Genomic DNA, 13,331 nt, shown 5'->3' on the forward strand with positions numbered 1-13,331 from the left:
ACCAAAAAGCAAGGCAGGAGTGATTTGAAAATCATCAAATGTTCCTAATTACATGCAAGTTAAAGGAGAAAGTTTTATATATGATCAATGAAAGCTACATAGATAAGCACGAGAATCTCAATGTTACCCTTAACAAGAGTCTTGTTATAGATCTTGTGCTTGGATCTCTTACTAGTTCTTATGATAATTTCAACTTGATTTATCATATGAATAGTATGGAGAAGACATTGATGGAATTCTTAAACCTTCTCCAAATTGTGGAAATTTGTAAAGGAATTAGATTTCTTAATCCAATTCCAGTTATCGCCTTTCTGAATGTTGGCGGAATAAAAAGGAAACGTTTGAACCCTAAATGGAAAGGAACGGTTTCAACCGAAACTTCCCATTGTGAGGAAATGGGATTGGTGTGTCCCCTATTCCACGCAACCATGGTTCAAAAGAAGAAAGTTACAATTAATGCAATGACAAGGATCATAGGAAACGAAGTTGCCTTAAGTACTTGAAAAAATCTTGGAGATGGTAATTTGAAATGTTTTGACTCTACATCAAGTACTTAAATAATCAAACTTCGTAATACTTCCAATTCATGGATCCTTGATGCATGATTGAATGATATATAGGAGAGAAAGAAGTTTCAAGCATCAAGAGCGAAACCTAATCATTGGAATGGACAAATGTCGCATGCCTCGATGATTGAGGATTTTGATCTATGCTTAGTAATGGAGTTAGGATAGATCTAGTTATTTGATATTGCTCTTCAGAGATGTATAGAAACCAATTTTTATTTTATACATTGTATAAACATGAATATCAATTTCATTTGATAACGAAAAGGTAATATTATAGTTTATAAATATGGTTGTTTTATGTTTAAAACATCTTCTTGTAATTGGAATTCATGAAATTTTAGTATGTATTTCTAAATATAGTTAGGTTAACTTTAATATTGATTCCTATAATAGTTTAGATAAGAACACACTTGTGGCATAATCACCTTGGCTATATAAGTAAGGATCACATCGCCAAGATCCAATTAGACCAGACTTGGAATCATTCAACTCCGGGTTGGATGATGTATGTAAATCTTATTTTTTGGAAATATGACTAAATCACCATTCACATGGAAATGTGGACCCATCAGATCCTCCACAAGGAACGTCAAATACTACTAGGTCATATTTTTTATAACCTCAGAAGATGTAATTATACTTATATGATTAAGCATAAGTCTGACACTTTTAATATCGCAGGAATGTCAAAACAAAGCAGGGAATCAATTGGACATGAAGATAAAAGGATTTCCAATCTGAAAGGAAAGAAGAATGCCTTAGTATCAAGTTCTTGGTGGATTAGGTATCTAAGCTCATAACTATTTTGGTATGTACTTGACCCAATTATGAGCATGGTCCTTTTGGGTTGCCTTCACCATAGCAACTAAATGATGAATTATGGAGAAAGAGGATTTATTATGATTTATTAATGTATTATAAGAATAATATATTATTTGAGAAATCATATTATTTAATTAGTATTGATCAGAAATTAATTTGGAATTAATTTGGTGATCAAAAGAGACTTATTAAATTAACAGGGACTGATTATGTAAATCAGTAATATTTATAGTTTGGGCTTATGGACCTTATTGGTACAGAGTAGACGAAATCTCTATGAGAGTCCATAAAGATTTCGTCCAAGGCTTGTCCAATGGGAGTCCATATGTTGCTTAGGGCCTAAGCAAGGGAATTAGGGTTTCCAAGTTGATAACCCTAAAAGCCACAACTATAAAAGGGACCCTAAAGACTCCCAAAATCGGGCTAATGAGTTTTAAGATAACCCTAGACGTTTTTGAAGCCTCATCCTCTTTCTCTTGTTCTTCCTTGTTGCTAGTGGTGTTTGTGACTCCATTAGAGGTGCAACACTTAGGGCACTAAGCTTTCAAGAGTCAAGGACTTTGTGGATTGTTCTTTTTATTGCTACATAACAAGTAAGGTAAGATTCCAAACCCTTATTTACATATGAATTTCGTTCTTATACATGTTAGATTAGGGTTTATGCTTTGGAAGATTGTTTGCATGTCTAACTTGAGAAAAACCTAAATCCAAAGCATTAGGGTTGCATGTACACCATAGGAATGATGTCATGCTCATAACCCATCAGTGGTATCAGAGCCTAAGGTAGTTTTTCTATTATATGATGCAAAAGTGAAGTTTTCAAAGCTGGAAAATTGTGAAATTCGATTCTGACCAGACTCACGACGTGAACACAGTCTGTCAGCAAAATTTCGAATTTTTGCTAAAAATTAGATTTGGATTCTTACCATAAGTTGTTTTACTTATCAAAATTTGATTTTATGATATGGTAATTGATATCCCAATCTAATTAAAAGATAATGGTCAAATTTTAAGATAATTATAAGATTATAAGATAAAATAATTATTTTTAAAATTTGAATTGTGTTTATCTTACCCTATAAAGAAGATTAGGTCAAATTTTTGATAGAGATAAAATTATATGATTATTTTATATTATTTTAAATTTGATCTAGAAGTTTTGAAAAGTTTCAAATTTTGCCCTCAAGTTTTGGAATTTTATATTTGATTAAAAGTTTTAATTTTGAAATATTAAATTCTAAAACCCTAGTATTTTGAATAGTTCAAATTACACCATTATAGTTTTATTAAATTAATTAAGCGTTTAATTAAAAGAGATAATTAATAAATCCATAATAATATGGTTTAAGATTAATCAAATTAAAAGTCTAATTTATTAATAGATTAAATCACCTAGTATTTTAAATGTGTAAAATACACCCTTATACTATATATAAAATTAAAAGTCTAATATATTATATATGTATAAGTTAAAAGTCAGTCTTACCATTAGTAGGCCTCATTCACGAAGCTGGTCTATAAGGGGTGTTTAAGGAAGCGACCTGTAAAATGACCGCCATTGGGTATCCACTCTTACCCACCGTACCCTTGACTAGTGGAGGGTCGTTAGCCGAATGGGTAGGATAGGACACAACCTTCCATTATAAGTATAATGAAATACGAAGTAACTAAGCACTTTTATAAATTCCCAAATCTAAGTTACTTTAGGAAAAATGTGAATTTGGTGCTAATCCATGAAATTGCACATTGCACCTTATTGGTCGTTAGTGGAGCGTGTGTGGTTAACCGACACACTAATCTGGGACTAATGTAGGATGGAAATGGGTAGCTCGTAGATTATCATAGATCAATGGAGCGTGTGTGGTTAACCGACACATTGATTAGGTTATAAATGTCTTCGAGAGTACCAAACTAATTTGCATGGTTATTCACACCTTGTTTGTGATCCTCGGCATCCTAGTCACAAACTTGAAGGGCATAATCAAGATTAAACATGTCAGTGAAAAGTTCACTGAATCTCAAAAGATCTAGGAATTTCAATTCATTTAAAACCTAATTTTCTTTTTCGTTTTTCATGGTGGAAATTGGTAAATCGTCATTTACCTACCTTCAAATATTCTGTAATTGGATTACGGTATCCCTGTTCCGAATTGTAGAATATTGTGTTGGAACCTAGCCTTGATATTTCATTTGGGTGTTATATCAAGGACTCTTATCAACTAACTTGAATTTTCTCCCAATTTGTAAATGTCAAATAACTATGGTCTTCCCGAATCCTTTGGAAAAGGCTTTCCACACGAAGATGATGTTCCACGATTGGATCGTGGAAATCATGCTTCACTTCCTCCACCTCCTCCAATAATTCTCCCTGACCCACATGTTCGAAGACTTGAAAAGTTCAAGATCACTCAAGCCCTTTTGGCAAGCAAACACGAAGATGGAAAGTCTGTATGTGCTCACGTCTTGGACATGAAGTTGCATATTGACAAGTTGGGAATGTTGGGTGTCGAAGTCTCAAGGAAGCTGGCTGTTGGCTTGGTTCTTCAATCACTTCCTAAGTCGTATAGTGAGTTCATTGATGATTACTATATGAAAGACCAAGATGTGAACCTTATCGATCTCACCTATTTGGAAGTCCAGAAAAGCTTACTCTTCCCAATGAAAAGGGATTGACCAAGGTCAAAATGTTTGACAAGATGGTAAAGAGAAGGGCTGAATCTGAGATTGTCCCATGTGCCATTCCCAAAGAGTCTACTTGTTTCTATTGCCAAGAGAAATGACATTGGTTACGAAGTTGCCCTATTTACCTGAGAGATCGTAAGGATGGGAGAGTCAAGATGTATGACTCTAGTTCAGGTAAAATCCACTATCTAACTCTATTAAGTTCCTATTTGTAGATTGTTAATACATGATGTGATAATATTTCATTTTGATGTTTTGTAGGATCGAAGAAAAGAAAGGAAGCTTAAAGGAAGAGTGAGCTGAGTCAGATCGCGAAGAGATGGATTTCGATCGCATGGTTCGATGATCGGATTTTTGAGCTACTACTTAGGATTTATGATAGATTGCTTAGGAATATTTAGTAACATAGTTTTCATTTGTAATTGCGTTGTACGGACAAGTTTTTCCGCGTTTTTATAAATAAAATAAATTTTGTTTTTTTGTCTTATTTATATTTCCTTGCAATGGAATTTGTGAAAATTGATGGTTGTATGTTTCTATTGTTAGCAATATTGAAAAATGGATGTGATTCTTAATTATGTTATTTGTGGTAGTGTCAAAAATTTACCAGATAAGGAAAAATTCTCATCATCCAAGTTTCAATTGGACAGAAACTTGGAATCATGCGACTTGTATTGTGTGATGGATGAGAACCTTCATCTTTGGCTAATTTAGACTGATTCCTTGTTCACATATAGATGTGAGTGAAGTGAAGGAATGGGGAATCTAGTACACATTGTTGTGCATTGGTCAAGTCCACCACAAAGAATAATAAAACTATTTGTCATGATTTACTAAAAGGTTAGTAAACATGGTTATACTTACAAGACTAAGTGTAATTCTGAATCATTGGAAAAGTTTCAATGAATAGCAGAACGAATAAGAAGAATCAATAAGGTAAAAAGATAAAAGTTTCTCCAATCTGAAAAGAAGGGAGAGTACTTAAGTATCATGTTTTATGATCATCTTAATCATTATGAAACCATATCACAATTGATCCTCTAAGGACACCTTAGTACATTAGTATGGATAAGTATAGGAATCGAGAATTGTTGAAATGGTTAAATCAAAAAGGGTGAATCATACTTCGTTCCAAAAACAAGTCTTAGAGTCATACTCCAAGATTGTGACTTGAGTGACATAATTGTAAGAAGGTTTATAACACTTGTCAAATGTGGAGTAGAAATGTTTTCTTACTCTTGCACATTTAAAATTGGTAAGTTGTGATGTCTTGGATAAGACAAAGACCAACCAGGACCATTTGTGTGAAGTGTTTGTCTTGATAAGAACCCACACTAACTCTTGAATATTTGTTTGTCAAGGAATGGTTCTTGACAAGAGAATCTTATATGTCAAGAGGTTAGTGGGAGTCTTAATAATCTTGAAAAGTTTCAAGAACTAATCAAGAATAAACCTATTGTTAATCACTAGCACACGACTTGAGGTTTATAACATATCGTGTTGACATATTCTTGTTTCTATTCCATTCCAGTTAAGTTGAATATGCATGTAAGTTCTATGAGTTCTCAAATGATTTCATAAAGGCAAAGAACCTTAATAAATGGAAAGTACATTGATCTGTATGGGTGAGCTGCTCAACTACTTGGAAGACATGGTAGGCCCTTGTGCTGCCAGATGGCAAGAAATAAAGATTGGACAAGTTCAGTCCATATGAGTTTGGATTTGTCACAAACATTGTCTTGTGATAATGGTTATAACAAATTCACATGGATAGGAATGCATACACCATAAAATCTAAGTGGTAAGGTTTCTCTCCGCTTCATGAAAATGATTGTGAGGAAACGCTTTCACTAAGAAGATTTTAAGGAGATAGAAATTGTGATATTTGCATTCTCAAATTCGATTATGATTACGGCATACCTCTTCATAGTTCGAATTGTGAGAAGTGGCAAATAGTTTGAACATTTAAGACTTATTGTTGTAAGTTCTGAAAGTGCTTAGACACATATATGAGCTTTCTAAGTAAAGGTGTATGAGTTTGAGAAGCATAGATAAAGGCTTATCGAAGCATCTCGTATCAGAAATATGAACTTTTGTTATGAAAGTCAATAAGTATTGATTTCTAGAAGTCTAGCTGATTTCTGAATACATGTCAAAGCCAGTGGGAGCATAAGTGTTATGCTGGCAAGGATATAATCATCATGTTAGTGGGAGCATGATCATTATGGTAAGTATTGCAAGTTAGCAATATTAATTATAAAAAACAAAAGTTTCAATTTGCAAAGTTGCAGAGGTTGAAAAGTTGTTCTGCTATAATTAAGGGAGAGAAATTTATACTTCATCTCAAATCTAAAAGCTTACATCGAGAAATTTTAGTCAAATTTAGTCAAGGGACATATATGAATGTTATGTTGAAAAGGTTTAACATAAGGAAATTCTATATATGGCAATATTATGGCAAGAGACTGGTAAAGTATCACGTTTCCATTGCGTATCGTATCCCATACGCTTCGGGTATAGGATCGATTGCATATGTTGTAATATTCGTCCGTTTCTGATTTTCCAAATGCCTAGGGCATTAAGAGGGAAAAAGGATCAGAACCAGAAATGACTAAAATAATTAAACAACTATCAAGGACAATCTGAGGTTCGTTAAGGATTGGTCGCTTGTGAGCAGTTGGAAGTAAAGTATTGAATGGAACATATTGGCATTATTATGAATAGATAGGAATCTATTAAGAGTAATTTGTCATATGGCGAATATGGAAATGTTTCCGTAATAGGAGTTGGATATTAAGAATCTATGTAGATTAGAAACTTTTATGCAAGAAGGATGTTCAAAGGAATGTACTTTGAATGTGATACTTCATGTCTATGGAGTTGTCTTGTAACAATCTCCAATAGAGCACTTTGTATTTTCATTGGCAAAGTCTTGGTGACTTTGGTACTGTGACATTACAAAAGGATCATTGCATAAAATGTTAGAATCTCACATATTCTGATAGTGGCAAGAATTTGGTATTCTTACACTTATAATAAGGATTAGGAGTTGTGAAATGATCATCGTTGGTAACGTGTTCAATTGATTTATTTCATAAAGTGAGGACCATAGGTAAACATAGTATGCATACTTGGAGCATGGGATAACTATTATTTCAATTCAAGTAGTAAGTTGATTACTCGAAACATTATACAATGAATAATGTGTAATCAATATGGTTATTAAATAAAAGTTGTTTTATTTATACTCAAATGGTTGAGACCACATTTGATTCAATTATTCTTGTGTTTCAGTTCGCATGTTTTGACTTCCCGAATAATAAGATTATTCGAACATCCACAGTCGATCATACGTTGGAAGTAAGTATTGAGGCAAGACTGTCATGAATCCGTCTGTAGATTGTATAAAGTGTTTAGACATAGCACAAGTTTGCTACAGAGTTCATGAGTACTTCTGTAATAAGATGAGAGTATTGGATTAAACACACGCTCACGTGAATCACTTCATGGATTTTGTCACGAGTGATTGTGAGACGATCATATCTTATATTCTTGAAACGGAGAGATATGAGTTGTTGTTTACGAGTCGGTTGCACATTGATAATACATAAATGCATCAGTAACTTGATGTTATAAAACATATTGTTGTGTGTGATTTGATGAGTAAATAGTGAAATCATATGAGTCGAAGTTTATCTCTTCCTTTTACCCAAAGTGGGATAAAAGCGATATATGTGGGCCCCTCGATCATTTAGTGATGACACCCCAAAGGGCTTGGCCAAGCCTGGACTGATTTGATCTGTTCAATTAGTCAGTCGTCATAAATAGGAAATCGGGAAACAACACATGAATAGAGAGAATGACTATAATTCATGTCTCAGTTCATACGATATCTAGAATGGAGGAATATATGATCCCTTATCTAAAGGACGTGTTGCTGATAAGATCAGAGGTCGACAACGACTTTTGAAAGCTACGATTGCTAATCAGGTTCTGAAGTCGTACTTGCAATAATAGTTATCAGACTTATCCAAGTGGGAGACTGTTGGATTAGGTGTCTAAGCCCATAACTATTTTGGTATGTACTTGACCCGATTATGAGCATAGTCCTTTTGGGTTGCCTTCACCATAGCAACTAAATGATGAATTATGGAGAAAGAGGATTTATTATGATTTATTAATGTATTATAAGAATAATATATTAATTGAGAAATCATATTATTTAACTAGTATTGATCAGAAATTAATTTGGAATTAATTCGGTGATCAAAAGAGACTGATTAAGTTAACGGGGACTGATTATGTAAATCAGTAATATTTATAGTTTGGGCTTATGGACCTTATTGGTATAGGGTGGACGGAATCTCTATGAGAGTCCATAAATATTTCGTCCAAGGCTTGTCCATTGGGAGTCTATATGTTGCTTAGGGCTTAAGCAAGGGAATTAGGGTTTCCAAGTTGATAACCCTAAAAGCCACAACTATAAAAGGGACCCTAAAGACTCCCAAAATCGGGCTAATGAGTTCTAAGAGAACCCTAGATGTTTTTGAAGCCTCCTCCTCTTTCTCTTGTTCTTCCTTGTTGCTAGTGGTGTTTGTGACTCCACTAGAGGTGCAACACTTGGGGCACTAAGCTTTCAAGAGTCAAGGACTTTGTGGATTGTTCTTCTTATTGCTACATAACAAGTAAGGTAAGATTCCAAACCCTTATTTACATATGAATTTCGTTCTTAGACATGTTAGATTAGGGTTTATGATTTGGAAGATTGTTTGCATGTATAACTTGAGAAAAACCTAGATCCAAAGCATTAGGGTTGCATGTACACCATAGGAATGATGTTATGCTCATAACCCATCAGTTCTATGATCATCTTAGAGATTGTGGAATGGTTTCCATAACTGGCTTCTCCAAGGACACCATAATGTAATGGTGTTGCTAAAAGGAGAATTGAATGTTATTTGGTTATATCTATGATGAATCATGCTTCGATACCAATTACATTTTTTGGGATTATACGCTTGAAATAATTGAGCACATATTGAACATTATAACCAACTAAGTAGGTTTGAAGACACGTAATAAAATATTGACTTGGAAAGCTCATAAGTGATAAAACACACTCCTCATGAGGTATGAAGCTGCTCAAACTCCCTAGATCCAAGATTAAGGGACAAAAACTCATAAAAGCTCTCAACTAGCTAGATCTTTCAAAATGATCAATAAGATTAGACTTTATACCTTCTAGAGAGATGTTGAGGATGAGTAGAATTAATATCTAAAAGCTCTGGACTTCCAAGTGATCCTTCAAAGGCCTCCTTCTTCACCAAAATACACAAAAGGTTACTCAAAATGCTTCAAGGATCGCACCAAGGGCTAGGGTTATGAGGTTAGAAAAGAAAAAGGTGGATGTTAAGCTTAGGGAGGCACTCAAGAGAATGGAGCCTTTAAATAGGGCTCATAACTCCTCATTTAGGGTTTGAACTCAGCGCACCTATGCCCCGGGTAACCATAGTTACGCCCTGCATAGGGCGTGAATTTCTTGCATGCACATAATGACTTATGCCCTGTGTAAGTCGTTATGTACGCCTCGCATAAACTCAAAATCTTCACAATTTTAAATTTAAACAACTTAAGGAAATGCACCTAAGGAATGGGTGTTACAACTCTCTCTCACTTGAATTAGACTTCGTCTCATAGTCCACTGCTGCAAATAAATCCAGGTAATGCTCCTTCATATCCTCCTTAGATTCTCACGTCCACTATGAACCCTTCTGATGCTGCCACTGCACTTTTACCAAGTTCACCACTTTTTTGTGCAAGGTCTTCATCTTCCTATCAAGGATCGCTATCGGTCTCTCTATATAGTTTAGGCGTTCATCCACTTGAATGTCTTCCAAGGGAACCACCATGGAGTCATCAACTAAACACTTCCATAACTGAGAGACATGGAAAGTGTTGTTGATCTGATTGGGCTCAGCAGGAAGATCCAGCCGGTATGCAACCTTGCCCACCCGGGAGATAATCCTGAAGGGACCAATAAATCGGGGGCGTAACTTGCCCCACTTCCAAAATCGAATGACACTTTTCCAAGGCGATACCTTTAGAAGAACAAAATATCTGACCTAGAACTCAAGATCTGGACGTTGCTGGTTAGCATAGCTCTTGTGGCGGCTCTGCACGGTTCGCAGCCAATCGCGCACCTTCTGTATCAACTCAGTAGTCTTATGTACTACCTCAGTACTTCCCATAACTCGGTGCCCCCCCCATCAACAAACTGGGGTCTGACATCTCCTCCCATAAAGCATCTTCAAGAGTGGTAGATCGATGCTGGTGTGGTAGCTATTGTAGTAGGAGAACTCGGCCATGGAAGCTAAGTATCCCAACTCCTGCTAAAATCTAGCACACACACCCTGAGCTTATCTTCGAGCATCTGAATCGTCCGCTCACTCTATTCATCAGTCTGGGGGTGGTAGGTTGTGCTGAAATGTAGTTGTACCCATCTCCTCATGAAATTTCCTCTGAAACCCGGAGGTGAAGCGAGCATCCGGTCTGAAACCACCAAAACTGGCACCCCGTGTCGAACCACCACCTACCTGATGTAGATGTCAGCCAATTTCTCTGCGGAAATGCTCTCGGCCATAGGTATCAAATGAGCACTCTTGGTCAATCTATGCACGATAACCCATATAGAATCAACCCCACGTGTCGTCCTTGGCAACTTGGTGATAAGGTCTATGGTGATCTCTTCTCATTTCCACATGGGAATAGGTAAGGGTTGCATCTTGTTGTGAGGTCTCTGGTGTTCGTCCTTGACTTTCCGGCAAGTCAAGCACCACTCCACAAACCATGCTACCTCCCTCTTCATATATGGCCACCAGTAATCCAACCTCAAGTCTCTATACATCTTTGTGGCTCCCGGATGGATAGAAAACTTCGACTTATGAGCGTCTTCCAATAGTGTCTATCTAACCCTACCAGTAACTGGAACCCAAACCCTACCACACTAATTCAATAACCCACGACTATCCTGGATAAACAATGGAATATGACCCCTAATCCCCTATTCTTTCTAATTTTCCCTCTTTAACCCTTCCACTTATGCTTTCTTTCCAACAATGGCGAGACATAAACCATCCTCAGACACATATCTCCAATAGTTTCACTCGTTGCCTTGCGGCTCAAGGCATCGGCCACGACATTGGCTTTCCCAGGGTGATACAGAATCTCATAATCAGAATCCTTCACTACATCCAACCACCTCCGCTGCCTCATATTCAGGTTTGGCTGGTCCCAGATATCTCAGGCTCTTGTGGTCCGTAAAAGTAGCGCACCTAACTATATACAAGTAATGTCTCCACATCTTGAGGGCGAATACCATAGCCCCCAACTCCAAATCGTGTGTAGGGTAATTCGCTTCATGAGGCTTCAGCTGACTCAGAGCGTACGCAATCACGTGACCCCTCTGCCTCAGCACAACTCCCAATCCTAAGATAGATGCGTCATAATAAACCACAAAATCATACATACCCTTGGGAAGAGTGAAAATCAAGGCCTCGCATAATCTCTATCTCAGCGTCTCGAAAGCTGCCTGCGGATCAGGCCCCCATCGGAAAGTAACATTCTTCTTCTTCAAGCAGATCAATGGTACCACAATCTTGTAGAAATCCTGGATAAATCTCTGATAATAACCCACAAGACCAAGAAAAAACTGAATCTTAGATGGGTTCCTCGGTACTTCCCACCACATCACTGTCTCAATCTTCACTGGATCGACCAATATACCCTTCTAGTTGACGATATGCCCTAAAAACGGCACCTCACACAACCAGAACTCATATTTGGAGAATTTGGCATACAACATCTCCCTCCCCAGCGTCTCCAAAACCTCTCGCAAGTGCTCCTCGTGCTACTTCTTGGTCTTAGAGTAGACCAGAATATCATCTATAAACACAATCACTGACCGATCCAACATCAGTCTATATATACCCAATTCATGATATCAATGAGTGCAACTGGTGCGTTGTTGAGCCCAAATGGCATCACCACGAACTCGTTATGACCATAACGAGTCCTGAAGGCCGTTTTCTGCACATCCTTATCTTTGACCCTCATCTGATGATAACCAGACCGCAAATCAATGTTGGAGAACCAAGATGCACCCTGAAGTTGGTCAAATGAATCATCAATCCTCTGAAGTGGGTAACGGTTCCTCACTGTTAACTTATTCAACTCTCAGTACTCAATGCACATTATGTGTGAACCATCCTTCTTTTTCACAAACAGGATCGGTGCTCCCTATGGCAAACTACTTGGTCTAATAAATCCCTTGTCCAACAACTCCTAAAGTTGTGTAGACAACTCTTGCATCTCCGACGGTGCTAAAAGATATGGTGCTTTGGCTATCAGAGCCGCACCGGGAACTAAATAAATCTGGAACTCAACCTGCCTCTTGGGAGGCACTCTAGGAAAATCCTCAAGGAAATCTCGGACGATGGGCACACCACTCAAAGTTTTCGTGCCCCCAACTCAAGTATCGGTCACATAGGCTTAAAATCCAGAACATCCATGTTGAAGATATATCCTAGCTCTCGTAGCTGAACAGATAGTCGGTCCGCGTTGATGACCCTCGCCATGAATAACCAATTAACCCTCACTTAGGGTTCAAACCCTCACTAACTGGTTCTCACAATTAATCATAGCCCCATTGGGGCCAAACCCATCCCTATGATAATCTTCAACCCTCGCAGAGGAATCAGAACCAAATCAATAGAATATCTCTCGTTGAACATGTTTAGGACACATCCCCGATGAATCATCGAAGCACTCACATAATGATCATCCACAATCTCTACCTCTAATGGATAGTCCAAAATCCTAGAAGCACTAAACCTATTGCTAAGCGTAAGAGATACAAAAGATCGGGTAGCACCCGAATCAAACATAACATGAGCCGTTATACCATTGACCAAGAAAGTCCATATACAAAAAAATACGACATAAGCATAAATAAGGAAAGCAGTAAAAGATATGGCAAAGATACATACCGATAACTGTTGGATTAATGTCTAAGTCCATAACTATATTTGGTATGTACTTGACCCGACCCGGCATGGTCCATTTGGGTTGCACTTCACCGGCACAATTTATATGGATAGTCTTTTGAGAATAGTATATTTATGATTTATATTAATATATTATAAGTTCTAATATATTAATATGGAATCATATTATTTAATTAGTATTGATCAAGAATTAATT

Source organism: Lactuca virosa, chromosome 9, assembly GCF_052849685.1.
Source record: "Lactuca virosa cultivar CGN04683 chromosome 9, Lactuca_virosa_CGN04683_v6, whole genome shotgun sequence".
In the NCBI taxonomy this organism is placed as follows: domain Eukaryota; kingdom Viridiplantae; phylum Streptophyta; class Magnoliopsida; order Asterales; family Asteraceae; genus Lactuca; species Lactuca virosa.